The 15,012-nt window shown below is 37.4% G+C and overlaps 1 pseudogene; it reads left to right on the top strand.

Moving 5' to 3' along the window:
- Nucleotides 1–1,413: 1,413 nt before the first annotated feature.
- On the top strand, nt 1,414–2,832 carry LOC140498820 (adenosylhomocysteinase pseudogene; annotated as a pseudogene).
- The last annotated feature ends 12,180 nt before the right edge of the window (nt 2,833–15,012 follow it).

Below are 15,012 nucleotides of genomic sequence, written 5' to 3'. Positions count from 1 at the left end.
TCACTGAAACTTTATGAACAGTAGGATGACATAAGCATACCTGTACCTTAGGAAGATTATTTTGCCAGCTTTGTGGAAGATATATTGAGGAAGGGGAGCATGGAGACCAATTAAGAGGCTGCTATTGTAGTCTTAGGCAAGAGGTGATGAGGGCTTAAACTAAGGTCATGGTCCTGTGGCTGGCCAGAAAAGAGATAGATATGAAACATGCTTCTATGGTAGAATGGACAATGCAGGACAGATGATTAGATGTAGGGGATAATAAAGAAGAAGCTATAAAATGACTCAAAAATGAGAAGCCCTGACTGGAAGATGGGTATTCTCTCAACAGATAGAGGGCAGTTTGAAAAAAGATCTAATTTGTGAGGGCAAGTGGAAAGGAAAAGAGGCCAAATTTGTACTTGTGTATTCTTGACTAGGTCCCCCACTCGATCCACTGAACCATCAACTTTTTATGGATAAAAAGAGAAACAGGAAATACCAGTGTCACAGAAGTTAAGGAGAGAGTATCTAGGGGATAGGGCTGGTCAATAGCAACAGGAAACTGGAGAGAAGTCTAGGAATATGTGGACAGAATAAGGACCCTCAGAGTGAATAATTAAAACATTGTTTTGTATCATTGGAGGGAGAAGTTTGAAGAAGTAGCTTGAGTGAATGGTAAGGTCAAGTAAAACTTTTATCTTTTTAATGTTTTTTTTAATATCCTTTTTTCACATTGCTTACACTTCACCCTGTATCCCTCTTCTTCCCTCCTCTTCAAGAACTATTCTCTATAACAATATCTTTAAAGGAAAAAGAGGGAAAAATCAAGAAAACCAGTCAATTCACTAGAAAACATCTGATGTTATGTACAATATTCCATATCTTTGCACCCTGAGTTTTTTAAAGTAGTGGGACAGAAGTGTCTTCTCATATCTCTTCTTTACAGTCAAGATTGATCTTTATAATTGAACAACATTCAGTTTGAAGTATTTTTTGATTATGGTTCTTCCCATTTATATTGTTGAAGTTACTGCCCATATTATTTTCCTGGCTCAATTTATTCCATTTTGCATCAATTTATAAATGTATTTCTATGATTCTTTGAATTCATCATATTTCTCATTTCTCATAGCACATAAATATGCTAACATATTCATGTACCATGCTTTTTGGCCATTCTTCAATTAATGGATATCTAGTGTCCATTTTTGTGTGTCTATATGTTTGCTCATTTTGTTCTATTTTAAGAATAGATGAGAATTGAAAATGTAGGAAGATGGGAATGGGCTAACATATATAGAGAAATTAAGCCCCTCCTGGTGCTGCCTGCCACCTGCCTTATCCTTTTTGAGGCCCCATCACCCCCATCCCTGAAGTCTCTGCGTGGTGGCCTCTGCTAAGTCATTAAGTAACTGCGGAGGAGGCCGTAACATGTCTGACAAATTGCCCTACAAAGTCACTGACATCAGCTTGGCTGCCTGGGGATGCAAGGCTCTGGATATAGCAGAGAATGAGATGCCTGGCCTGATGAAACTTCGAGAGATGTACTCAGCCTCCAAGCCACTGAAAGGTGCCCAGATTGCTGGCTACCTTCACATGACTGTGGAAACAACTGTTCTTATTGAGACATTGGTGGCCCTGGGAGCTGAGGTACAGTGGTCCAGTTGCAATATTTTCTCCACCCAGGACCATGCAGCAGCTGCCATTGCCAAAACTGACATTTCTGTGTACTCTTGGAAGGGGGAGACTGATGAGGAATACCTCTGGTGCATCAAGCACACCCTCTATTTCAAGGATGGGCAGCCCCTCAACAGGCAACCATCCTGGAGGACGGTGGGGACCTCACCAACCTCATTCACACAAAATACCCTGAGCTCCTGAAGGGTATCAGAGGCATCTCAGAGGAAACCACCAGAGGCATCCACAATCTATACAAGATGAAACTCAGTGGAGTTCTGAAAGTGCCAGCTATCAATGTGCATGATCCTGTTACCAAGAGCAGGTTTGACAGCCTGTATGGCTGCCGTGAGTCCCTCATTGATGGCATCAAACGAGCCACAGATGTGATGATTGTAGGCAAGGTGGCTGTGGTGGCAGGCTATGGTGACATGGGCAAGGGCTGTGCTCAGGCCCTTAGGGGCTTTGGTGCCCGAGTCATCATCACAGAGATAGACCCCATCAACTCACTGCAGGCCTCTATGGAGGGCTATGAAGTGACTACCATGGACAAGGCCTGCAAAGACGGAAACATCTTTGTCACCACCACAGGATGCATGGACATTATCTTGGGCAGGCACTTTGAGCAGATGAAGGACAACGCCATAGTATGTAACACTGGCCACTTTGATGTGGAAATAGATGTAAAGTGGCTGAATCAAAATTCTGTGGAGAAGGTGAACATGAAGCCTCAAGTAGACTGTTATAAGCTGAAGAATGGGCGGGGGATCATCCTGCTGGCAGAAGGCCACCTGGTCAACCTGGGCTGTGCTATGGGCCATCCCAGCTTTATGATAAGCAATTCCTTCAGCAACCAGGTGCTGGCCCAGATTGAGCTGTGGACCCACTCAGACGAGGACCCTGTGGGAGTATACTTCCTTCCCAAGAAGCTAGATGAAGCTGTGGCTGAGGCCCACCTTGGCAAACTGAATGTGAAGCTAACCAAGCTGATGGAAAAAGTCCTAATACTTGGGCCTCGTCAGAGAGCGCCCCTTCAAACCTGACCACTACAGTACTGAGTCCTGCCCACCTCAAAGACTATATGACCAACCACATTTTCTTGTCTTTCCAACCCTTCCTGCACAGAGTAATAAATGGTATCTGGGTTTGGTTGGGCAAAAAAAAAAAAATTAAAGATGGAATACAAGAACAAGGCAAAGTTGAAGAGGAAATGGGGTGTAAAATGCTGGTATTAATATAAGGGTAATCCCTGACTACAAAAAAGACCATCTCTTCCTGATAAATTGTAATAATAGATATAACATGGGTAAATACCAAGAGGAAATCTGAGGTGTAAATAGAAGGGATGAGGGAACTCATAATGTTTCATCTTAATTTTCTTAGCAAAATAGGTGAGATCATCTGCTGTTGGAGATGAGATAGGAAATTAAGTTGAGTTTGATGATAACCCAAAAAACTGAAATAGCCATTGAAAAGAGAAAAATGGAGATTCAATCAAGATAATATTTTCATTATTTCCCCATAATTAGTGGTCTTCAGATAGAGACTGAACACTCAGTTATTGGGCATGTTGGATGAGTATTCATCCTGTGATGGAAATTGCATTACATAATTACTAAGGTAATTTCTGACTCTAAAACGTTAAACCTTTCTAAACTTGTTTATTTTTTATCTTCTCGAAACAACTTTGGATCTATTACCACCTATTATATAACCTATTTTATAGATTTTCTGTGAAGTTAAAATTATATATATATATATATATATATATATATATATATATATATATATATATATATACACAAAGCACTTAGCAAGCTGTAAGGTACTTTAAAATGTCAATTATTATTGTTACCTATTATATACAACAGCTAGATGGATCAGTGGATATAGCACTGAGCCTGGAGTCAGGAAGACCTGAGTTCAAATTCAGCCTCAGACACTAGTTGTGAGTTCTTGGGCAAGCCATTTAACCTCTCTTTGCTTTAATCCACTGGAAAAAAAGTGGCAAACCAACCCAGTACCTTTACCAAGAAGACCTAGTGGACAGTACTGGCATGTAACTCCATGGGGTTACAAATAGTTGGACAAAACTGAAAAGTGACATGATATGTACCTTTCATCCTGCCAGTAACATTAGGATTCCAAGAAAAGGGGAAGAGGGAGAAAGTTTTATTATCGTGTTACAGTTACTAGTAGCATGATTCTTATTGTCATCTAATTTAAGTACACAATTGCTTCTTTCTGTTTTGATTTGGTACTAGAATACCACTTCAGTTCCTTCTTTAAGAGAGAAAAAACAAGTAAACTGCTTTGTTTCTTTCACAATATAAATTCCAAAGCAATTCTAGGGGTCTGGGAATAAGAAACTCCAGAGCATAGAGTTGCCAATACAAATTTCGCAGAACACGATCAGGTGGGACCAATATACAGTCAGCCAGTAAGCAGCGTTTATAAACTGCTTTCTATATTTCATGCGCTATGAATCTGAAGATTCAAAGAAATAAAAAATGAACAAATAAACAATCACATAAAAAACATTCCTTGCCCTCAAGGAGTTCACATTATAATGAGTAAGATAAATGCAAAAATGCTTATATAAGGAACAGAAGGTGGCAATGCAAAAGGAGAAGATATCGTTAGCTGAATGAACTGGGAAGGGTGAGTGAACTTCAGAAGATGGAATTTGCACTGAATTTTGAAAGAAGACAGGATAGCTAAGAGGTAGTGCTAAGAGAAGAGAACACTCCAGGCATTGGAAGCAGCTAGTAAAATTGGAACCTAGAGTATCTTTCTTGAGGAACTATAAGTGTAGCTGGGTTGGATAGTGATGGAGGGAAATGAGGTGTAGGAAGACTGGAAAGTCAAGAAGGCACCAGGTTATGAAGGACTTTGAATGCTGAATAGAAGACTATATTTGATTCAGATGACCATAGGGAGCCAGTAGGGCTTATTGTCAAGGATGGGAGTAGTCAGAGCTTTTTTAGTCTGATGGACTAGAGAGAGATGTAAGACAACAAGATCGATTAAAAGGTTATTGCAGTATTCTGGGTGAAAAGTGATGAGACTCTCAGCTAGATTGATAGATGTGTTAGTGGAGATAAGGGGACATAAATGAGAAATTTTGTGAAGGTAGAAATGACAAGACTCAACAATTTGTTGGATATGTTGGGGGAGCTCAAGAGAGCAGTCAAGAATGACTGATGCTGTGAGCCTGGGTGATCAGGAGAATGGTTGTTCTCTAGTCAGTAAGAGGGAAGTTTAGATGGATACTGAATTTAGGGGAAAAGATAATGAGTTTATTTGAGACAAATTGATGAGATGGCTATGAGATATCTAACTCAAGATGTCCAGAAGTTGATTGGAGATGTATGTCTTTAACTTAGGAGAGATAATAGGTATCTGCAGATCATTTGCATAAAAATGCTAACTGAATCCATAAAAGCTTATGAAATCACAAAGTGAGAAGGTATACAGTAAAAAAAGGACATCCAAGACAGTTATGAGGGACACCCATAATTAGCAGTTATGAACAGTCTGACAGGTAGAGAATTAGGGGAGTGCAGTCTTTTAAAAACTTAGAGAGAAGAGAGCATCTAGGAAGACAAGGTGATCAATGATGTCAATGCTACAGAGAGGTCAAAAAGAATGTGGTTGTTCAGTCGTGCAACTCTTCATAATCTTGTTTTTGGGTTTTCTTGACAAAGATACTCAAGTACGTTGCCATTTCTTTCTCTAGCTCATTTTACAGATGAGAAAACTTAGGCAAACAGGGTTAAGTGATTTGCCCAGGGTCACACAGCTAGTAAGTGTCTGAGGCCAGCTTTGAACTCAGGAAGATGAGTCTTCCTGACTCTAGGCCTGGCACTATGTCTACTGTATCATCTAGCTACCCTCAAAAGGCTACCATATTTGGTAATTAAGAGATCATTAATAACTTAAGAGGGAGCAGTTTCATTTGAATAGTAAGTTCCATAGCCACGCTCTAGAGGGTTTAAAGGTGGCAACAAGAGCTGACATTTTTTTTAAAGAGTACAGACATGAAGGGAAGAAAAGATCTGGGATAATAGGATCCATTGATGGTTTGTTTGTTTTAAATGGTAGAGATATGGCCATATTTGTAGGCATCAGGGAAGGATAGAGAGTGATTGAAGAAAAGAGAGTGTGGAATGATAGGTATAATTTGAAGAAATCCAAAGGAGATGAGATCAAAGATGCAGAAATAGGGATTTACCTTTGCAAAAAGAAGACCCTTTTCTTCATCTGGGTCTAGAATGAAGAAGGAAATAATGAAGGAAGAGAAAATGTCTGAGTGATATATGATAAGGAGGAGAGGAAAAGGGAGTATCTTGGTGAATGATCTCATTTTTTTCTATGAAAGATAAAGAGAGGTCCTTATCTAAGAGGATGGAATGAAGAGGTGCCTTGAGAAGCCTTGGGAGAGACTAGAAAGTTTGAAACAACTGCTGTGGAGAGTGGAATAGAAAATTTAAGGAGGAAAGGACTGCTTATCTTACTATATTGAGGATCCAGTTGAGATTAGATACATAAATTTATTATGGGACAAGTCAGTAATATTTAATTTAAGAATTTAATTTTAATTTAAGAATTTGACATTCTCTTCAGCTCATTTCAGCAACGTGAATTGAAAACAAGGTAGATGGTGGGAGTAATCCATAATTCGAACTTCTAAACATGTAATCAGTGATAGGGAACAGCAAAGAAGGGAATTGAGAGTGGAGAATAAGGGCAGAGTTGGTTCACCAAGGGTTTGAACTTGGTAACCAGTATAGAGGAAGGTAGATCATATGAATGGCCACATCTAATGATTGTCTTCCACTACTGCCTAGGAAAGGCAATATGGTCTAGTAGAGATAGTACCATCGTAATAGTTAACATTTATATAAAGCTTTTAGACGTGTTACAGGTAACATTCATACAGAGCTTTAAAGCTTGTAAGATCCCATGAGCTTTACTAGGGCAGAGAGGTGGCTCAGTGGATAGAGTACTGAGCCTGAAATCCAAAAAAGGCATCTTCCTGAATTCAAATATGACCCCATACTTTTATTAACTGGGTGACTCTAGGTAAGTCACTTAACTCTTTAGGTCAGTTGCCCCATTTGTAAAATGAGTTGGAGAAGGAAATAGCAAACCATTCCAATATCTTTGCCAAGAAAACCCCAAATGGGGTCATGCAAAGTGAGGCTTGACTGAACTAACAACTACACCTGCTGTGAAATACGTGCTATTATTACAACTCTTTTACAGATAAGGAGAAAGGTTAAGTAAAAAGCCCAGAAACCCATGCATACTAAGTACCTGAGGAAAGATTTGAAGTGTGGTTTTCCTGACCAGACTAAAAGTTCAGCATTCTGTCTACTACACAGCCCCTTCAAGAACCCAGTGTCACTTCCACAGTGTTCTGAAGCAAGAGACTTTAGAAGAGGTCCTTAATTCGTGAATTTTCTAATTCTTCTATAGAGAAGACAATGTCATTTAAACTTTAGCTGTGTCGTATTTAAGGGCACAGCTTGCAAACTTGTATCAATATAAAGTAAACCCTAAATAAAGGTTTTAGTGCTTTAGAATCATACGCTTGAAAGCAAAGTGAATAGAATGTCAGACTCGGATTTGGGAAAAGCTGAGTTTAAATTCTGCCTTCTTGACAGCTGTGTGAGGATAGGCAGGCCACTCAATTTCTCCAAACATCTTTTGCACACCTGTAAAATGGGAATAATAACACCTGTAGCACTCACCGCAAGGTTTAGAGTGAGGCTCAAATGAGGTGATAAATGGACAATACTTCGAAAACTTTACAGTACTTCTGAAATGTCAAATATTTCAGCTTACCTGTGTTCATTTCTCTTCATGGAGTGACAGCCCTCCCTCTCTTAAATTTTCTGTCATATTAAACAATATAGACCCTATGCAATACTATCTCTTATGAGGGAAAACATCCAAGCCACAGTTACTAGTTGAAGACTAGCATTGATATTACAATAGCACCATGCCCAAAGTGGCAAAAAAAAGAGAGATTCTGTATTGAATGTAGAATTGGTTTCTTCTCTCGTCAGATTGAAATTCAGATGGAATTCTGCCAGAAACTAGAGGTATGAGTTAAGGAGTAACGCTAAATTTCTTTGTAGGAATGCACATTTAAATGACAATCACCAATCCAGTGCTTAACTAGGCAAATACACAATGAAATTCCAAGTGAAGTCTCTGTGACTTCACACCGACAATTGATTTTGTCCTGTTCACCTGCTGGGGTTTTGTGCAGCCCTTGATTGAAAGCTGACTTGGAAAACAATGGATGGCAAATCTATAATATATCTGTTCTTCCTCGAATCATTTGTTCTGGTCCATTAGGTGATGCTATGTATTTAAGAAAGGTCATTGTGGGTGGGTTAGTGGCAGCTTGCATCAAATTGTACAAAGAAGTCATTAGCAAGATACGTGATTTTGACTGCCTTCTTATTTTTTTATGATTTCATGTTTCATGAGTGTGTGTGTGTGTGTGTGTGTGTGTGTGTGTTGTACTTGCATGTACCCTTCTTACAGAAGAAAAGAAAGGATTGAAAGATGTGGAGATAACATTAATAGCAAATTATATTTTTTCTATTAATAATGGCAGCTCACAAATTATATATAAAAACTTATAAAACATGTTACACACTTTATTTCTTTTGACCATCTCCACAATCTTGTGAAGTTAGTGTAATTATAACTTTTATTTTACAGGTGAGGAAATTTAGTCTCAAGTAAAGTGATTCACCCAGGGTCAGAAATCTAGTAAGTGTGTGAGATAAAATTCAAATCAAGGATTCCTTAAATCCCTAGCCAATACTCTTATCAATACTCTTATCTATATGTCTTATTCTATACTTCATCTTACTAGATGATCATTTTGAGTGACTGCGGCCGAAAGATTCAATTGCCCAAGAGGAGCCTCTTTGCATGTAGCATGTCAGCTCCTCAGATGACAGATGTCCAATCAATCCATCATGGTACCTGTAATCAAACCTTTAAAGCTTAGTGGGTACTGCCACACACAAAAGCTCATGTTTTGCTCTCCTGGACTTCAAAATTCCAGGGTCACTTCCAAAAATGATAAGACAATACAGAAGGATGTTAGTGAAAAATCCACAAGATAGGTAATTTAAGCATAAGTTTGTAAAGCACTTTACGCTGGTGAAGGGGGTATGATAGAGCAAAAACAATATTGTACTAGGAACCAGGAGGCCTGATTTCTATTCCTAATTCCACCATGAGGATAAGAAATGTAACTGTTCTGTACCTGAATATCCCCATCTTGAAAATGAGAGTGACCACTTCAGTTATGACATTTCATGAGATTATGCCATCAGTAATTAGCAGTAAAAACACAATAAAAATAACTGTGGTTCTGGTAAGCATTTTTATATTCATATTTGCTACCACTGGTATGAATACAAATCAAGTAATGGATCAAGAAGTACATATTGATTTATTCCGTTTTCTATAATCACTGTGCTAGGCACTGGGGATACAAACGCAATGAAAGAAACAAACTCTACTTATAAAAAGAATTTTTGTTCTAATGGGGCAAAGATCGGGAACATATGTTGGAATATACATAATAAATGGACATATATACATACATAATTATATATTATATACATAATATAATTACATATTATAATTATATACATACATAATAAATAGTTAAATACACAGTGGTTTGAGAGAGAACTACTATTTGTAGGAAACAGGAAAAATTTCATGTTGAAGGTTATGATTAACTTCAGTCTTGAAGGAAGAGTGCATTGTAGGCATAGGGAAAGGCCAGCGCACACACACAGAGATGGGAGATGAAATGTGCTAAATGCAGAACAGACAAAAAGCCATTTTGGCTGCATCACATAGTACAAAATGAGGACCAATATGCTGTAAATCTATAAATATGAATTAGGTCAAGGTGGTAAAAGAAAAGTGAAATAAAAATCAACATGACTGACAAATGCGTAGATAGTCTTGAGGGCTACACATTCTTACCTCTCTAACTCACATTTTTAAATTTATTTTTATAAATTAAATTATTTTTCTCAATTACATGTAAACAAAAGATTTTGACTTTTTTTAGGACTTTGAGTTCTAGTTTACTATCAGTTTCAAGTCACCATTTGGGCATCTTGGGGGTATGCCTTCTGAGGATGAGTACCTACTATATCAAGTCAGGAAAGACTTATGGAAGCCAGCTGCACCTGTAGAGTTCACCTTTCTTGCTGGGAAGAGTATGATACAGGGAAGGGGACAGTTGGCACTGGGTTGAAAAGTTAAGTAGAGGGACCCCTTGGGGGTAGAGTCAAAATGGAGGAGAGAAGCCCAGAAGTTACCTGAACTCTCCTCAGTTTTCCTCACAAACAATGTTAAATCAAGGCTCTAAAAGAATTCTGGAGTGACAGAATCCACAAAAATAGTGAAACAACTTTCCAGTCCAAGAAAACTTAGAAGGACTTTAGGAAAGGTCTCTCTCAATTGGGTAAAAGTGGAGTAGAGCCCAGATCAGGCAGTAATGAGACAAGACAGCAAGAAGCTCTTAGTCATATGTATCAGTAAGCACTCCAACATACACAGGGAGGTCTGCTATCACAGACTCTTAGATCTGCATTCATAAAAGGAAAGGCAACTTTTGAGGGGTTAACAATCACTTTAATTAAACACATGTATCAATCCTTTAATCAAGCACATATATCATTCAATTAGTTCAAGGGAGTCCACACCCTGAACCTCAAAGAAAATATAGAGAAATTAAAAGTCAATAGACATGGCTTCCTCTGCATGAATTCAACAGACAGCTGGACCCCAACTGCCTGATCATAATTACCAGAGAGGGAAGAATGACATCTGTGTTCTCAAAGCCAGTGGGCCCCTTAGCAGCTTCCTAAAGTTCTCATATGACCAACAAACACTCTTAAAAAAAGTAAGCCCCAGAATAAAACCCACACCTCGTAGTCTTTATACATTTTTTAGAGCCAGAGGGCATAACATCCCTTGAGAACCAGTGCCTCACTAACAAAAGGTAGGTTCCCTCTTACATATCATCCTAGGTCTGACAGTGATTGGGAGAGATTCTCTTCAGTAACATTCAAATGGAGACATTACAGTTCTTGATTATACTAAAAGAAAAACAGCAGAAGATCTTATTTTACTTGTAATTATACAACAGCACAGATCAGCACCTGAGACCCTGCAGTCCCGACTCAGCAGGTCGGTGGTACAGCAAGCAGGCCAGTTCTGAGGCCTCCAGCCCAGCCCAGCAGGCAAACTTAAAATCCCATAATGCAGGCTACAACAGGCACAGGTAGTCTAGGTCACCCTAATTCAGTGGCCAAACTGCCAGCCCTGGAGGCCCTGGCGCTGAAAGGTAGTGACCTGGCCTTTGGTTCTACAGGAAGTAGTGGGATAGTGCCACCTTTGCTCCAGGAGCAGAGCTGAAATTTTTAAAATGAGCAAAAACCTCAAAAGAGAGGTGATCATAGAAAGCTGCTATGGAGCTAGGGAATAGATCCAAACATATACTCAGAAAAGGACAACAGTGGCAAAATGCTTACATGTGAAGCCTCAAAAGGGAATTGGTCTCAAGCCCAAAAGGTTCTTGGAAGAGCCCAAAAAGATTTTTAAAAATCAAGTAAGAGAGATAGAAGAAAAGTTGGCAAAAGAAATGAGAGTTATGCAAGAGAATTATGAAAGAGTCAGTATTTGGAAAAGAAAGCAAGAAAACTACTGAAGAAAACAACTCCTTAAAAATAGAATTGGACAAATGGAAAAAGAGATATAAAAATTCACTGAAGAAAATAATTCCTTACGACACTAAAATGAGGGGACAGCTATGTGATGCAGTGGAGAGATTCCTTCAGTCAGGAGGACCTGAGTTCAAATCCAACTGTTAGCCTCAGACACTTACTAACTATGTGACCCTGGGTAAGTCACTTAACCCTCATTGCCTCCAAAAAAAAAAGCAAGAACACTTTTTAAAAAGCATAAAAATTTAAATTTTGTAAGTAGAACCTAATGACTTTATATGACATCCAGAATCAATAAAATCAAAAGAATGAAAAAAATAGAAGAAAATGTGAAATATCTCAATGAAAAAACAAATGACCTGGAAAATAGATCTGGGAGAGATAATTTAAGAATTGTTGGACTACCTGAAAACCATGACCAAAAAGATAGTCTGGACAGCATCTTTCAAGATATTATCTAAGTAATTTTGGTAATTGATGTCCTAGAATGAGAGGGTAAAATAGTCATTGAAAGAATCCACTGAGCACCTCTTCAAAAAAAGCCCAAGAAGAAAACTCCAAGGAATATTGTAACCAAATTCCAGAATGATCAGGTCAAGTAGAAAATGCTGCAAGCAGCCAGAAAGAAAGAAATCAAATATTGATAAGGCACAGTCAGGATTGCACAGCACTTAGCAGCTTCCATATTGGAGGACTTGGAAAATGATATTCCAAAAGGCAAAGGAACTTGTATTACAACCAAGAATCAACTACACAGCAAAATTGAGCATAATTTTCCAAGGTAAAGATGGATATTCAATCAAATAGGAGAATTTCAAACTTACCTGAAGAAAAGACCATAGCTGAACAGAAATTTTGATCTTTAAATACAAGACTCATAAAAGACTCATAAAAAGGTAAACAAGAAAGAAATAATAGTATTCAACAAGGTTTAATTGTTTGCATGTCCTCATTGGAAGATAATACTTGTAACTCTTTAAGAATTGTTCTTCTATTAGGGTAGTTAGAAGAAGTGTACTTAGAGGGTGTGGGTATAAGTTGATTTTGATATGGTGACAAAACAATTATTAAGGGGGTAAAAAAGTTATTGTACTGGGAGAAGAAGAAAAAGGAGGCAGAATAGGGTAAATTACATCATAGAAAGAGACACAAAGACCAATTATAATATAGGAATAGAAAGGAAGGAGTTTTTTTTTGAACCTTACTCTCATCAAATTTGGCTCAAAGAGGAGATAACACACACTAGTGGGTAAAGAAATATCTTACCTATAGGGAAGTAAAAGAAGAAGAGGAAAACAAAAGGGAGGGGTGGTGATAGAAGGGAGGGTAGTTTGAAGGAAGCAGTGATCAGAAACAAAACATTGGTGAGACAAGGTGAAAGAAAAGAGAGAGAAAAGTACAAACAGAGGGAAACAAGGATGGAAGAAAATACACAGTTAGTCATCTTAATTCTGAATATTGATGGGATGACTTTTCCCATAAAACAGAAGTGAATAGCAAAGCGGATTAAAAACTAGAATTCTACCATATGTTGTTTAGAAAAAACACATTTGAAGCAGAGAAATACACACAGAGTAAAGGTAAAAGCCTGGACCAGAATCTATTATGCTTCAGCTGAAGTTAAAAAAAAAAAGAAAGCAGGAATAGCAATCCTGATCTCAGAAAAAGCAAAAGCAAATATAGATCCGATCAAAAGATACAAAGAAGGAAATTACATTTTGCTAAAAGATACCACAGACAATGAAGTAATTTTAATAGTAAACATATATGCACCAAGTAGCATGAGAAGTTAAGGGAGTCACAAGAAGAAATAGACAGTAAAATTATACTAGTGGGGCATCTCCCCATCTCCCTCTCTGAAGTAGATAAATCTGACCACAAAATAAACAAGAAAGAAGTTAAGGAGGTGAATAGAGTTTTAGAAAAGTTAGATATGATGGACCTCTTAAGATGTCCTTGTTCTTAGTGGTAAAGAGCACCTATGTAAGAATTGACAAAGGGCGTAAATGCAGAAATCAACCAAATACAGAAAGACAGAAATATTAAATGCATCCTTTTCAGATTATGATGCAATAAAAATTATGTGTAACAAAGAACCATGGAAATATTGATTTTAAATTAATTGGAACCTAAAAAAATCTAATCTTAAAGAATGAAAGGGTCAGACAAAAAATCATACAACAATCAATAATTTCATCAAAGAGAATGACAATAATGAGACAACATACCAAAATTTATGGGATGCAGTCAAAATAGTACTTAGGGGAAATTTCATATCTCTAAATACTTACATAAATAAAGTAGAGAAAAAGCAGGTCAATGAATTGAGCATGCAATTTAAAAAAAACTAGGAAAAGAACAATTAAAAATCTCTAATTAAATATCAAATTAAAAATTCAGAAAATCAAAGGAGAGTAATCACATTGACAGTAAGGAAATTATTGAACTAATAAATAAAGACTAAGAGCTGGTTGTATGAAAAGACAATAAAATAGATAAACTTTGTTTAATTTGATTTTAAGAAAGAAGAAGACCAAATTTCCAGTATCAAAAATGAAAAAGGTGAATTCATCACCAATAAAGAGGAAATTAAAGCAATAATTAAGAGGTATTTTCCCAATTGCATGCTAATAAAACTGACAATCTAAGTAAACTGAATGAATATTTACAAAAGTATAATTTGCCTAGATTAACAAAAGAGGAAATAAAATACTTAAATAACCTCATTTTAGAAAAAGAAATTGAACAAACCACCAATAAACTCCCTAGGAAAAAATCTCCAGTGCCAGATGGATTTACAAGTCAATCCTATCAAATACTTAAAGAACAATTAATTCTAATACTATATAACCAATTTGGAAAAAATAGGGGAAGAAGGAGTCCTACTAAATTCCTTTTTATGACATAAATATGCTTCTGATATCTAAACCAGGAAGAACCAAAACAGAGAAAGAAATTATAGACCAATTTCCCCAATGAATATTGATGCAAAAAATGTAAAGTATTAGTAAAGAGATTATAGTAATTTATCACAAGGCTAATATACTGTGACCAGGTGGGATTTGTTATGTTTGTCCTTGGTTCTAGAAGAGGACCATGATATCAAGATGATGATAGGACTTGCAGTTAACTCTGAGTTGAGGGAGGGAGGGCTATGCAAAATCACCAACCTCACTTCCTTCTCCTGAGTCATCTAGATCCAGTGATCTGATATTCATCAGGATGGCTGGAGATGGCCCAGGATGCAATGTGAGATCCTGGCCCTTTCAGGCTAAGGTCCTGTAGAATGGTTTTATACCAGGAATGAAGGGCTGTTGGGATGATTCAATATTAGGGAAACTACCAGCATAACTGACCACATCAATAACTATTCCAACAGAAATAATATAATTATCTCAATAGATGCAGAATCTTTGAGCAAAGGCAAAGGTAGAATGTACTTTTGACAAAATACACCATGTATCCCTATTAAAAACACTACAGAGCATAGGAACAAATGGAGCTTTCCTTAAAACGAAAAGTAGTATCTATCTAAAACCATGAGCAAACATTTTGGGGAGAAGCTAGA

Source organism: Notamacropus eugenii, chromosome 1 (assembly GCF_028372415.1).
Source record: "Notamacropus eugenii isolate mMacEug1 chromosome 1, mMacEug1.pri_v2, whole genome shotgun sequence".
In the NCBI taxonomy this organism is placed as follows: Eukaryota; Metazoa; Chordata; class Mammalia; order Diprotodontia; family Macropodidae; genus Notamacropus; species Notamacropus eugenii.
This window is presented reverse-complemented; position numbering and strand designations above follow the sequence as displayed.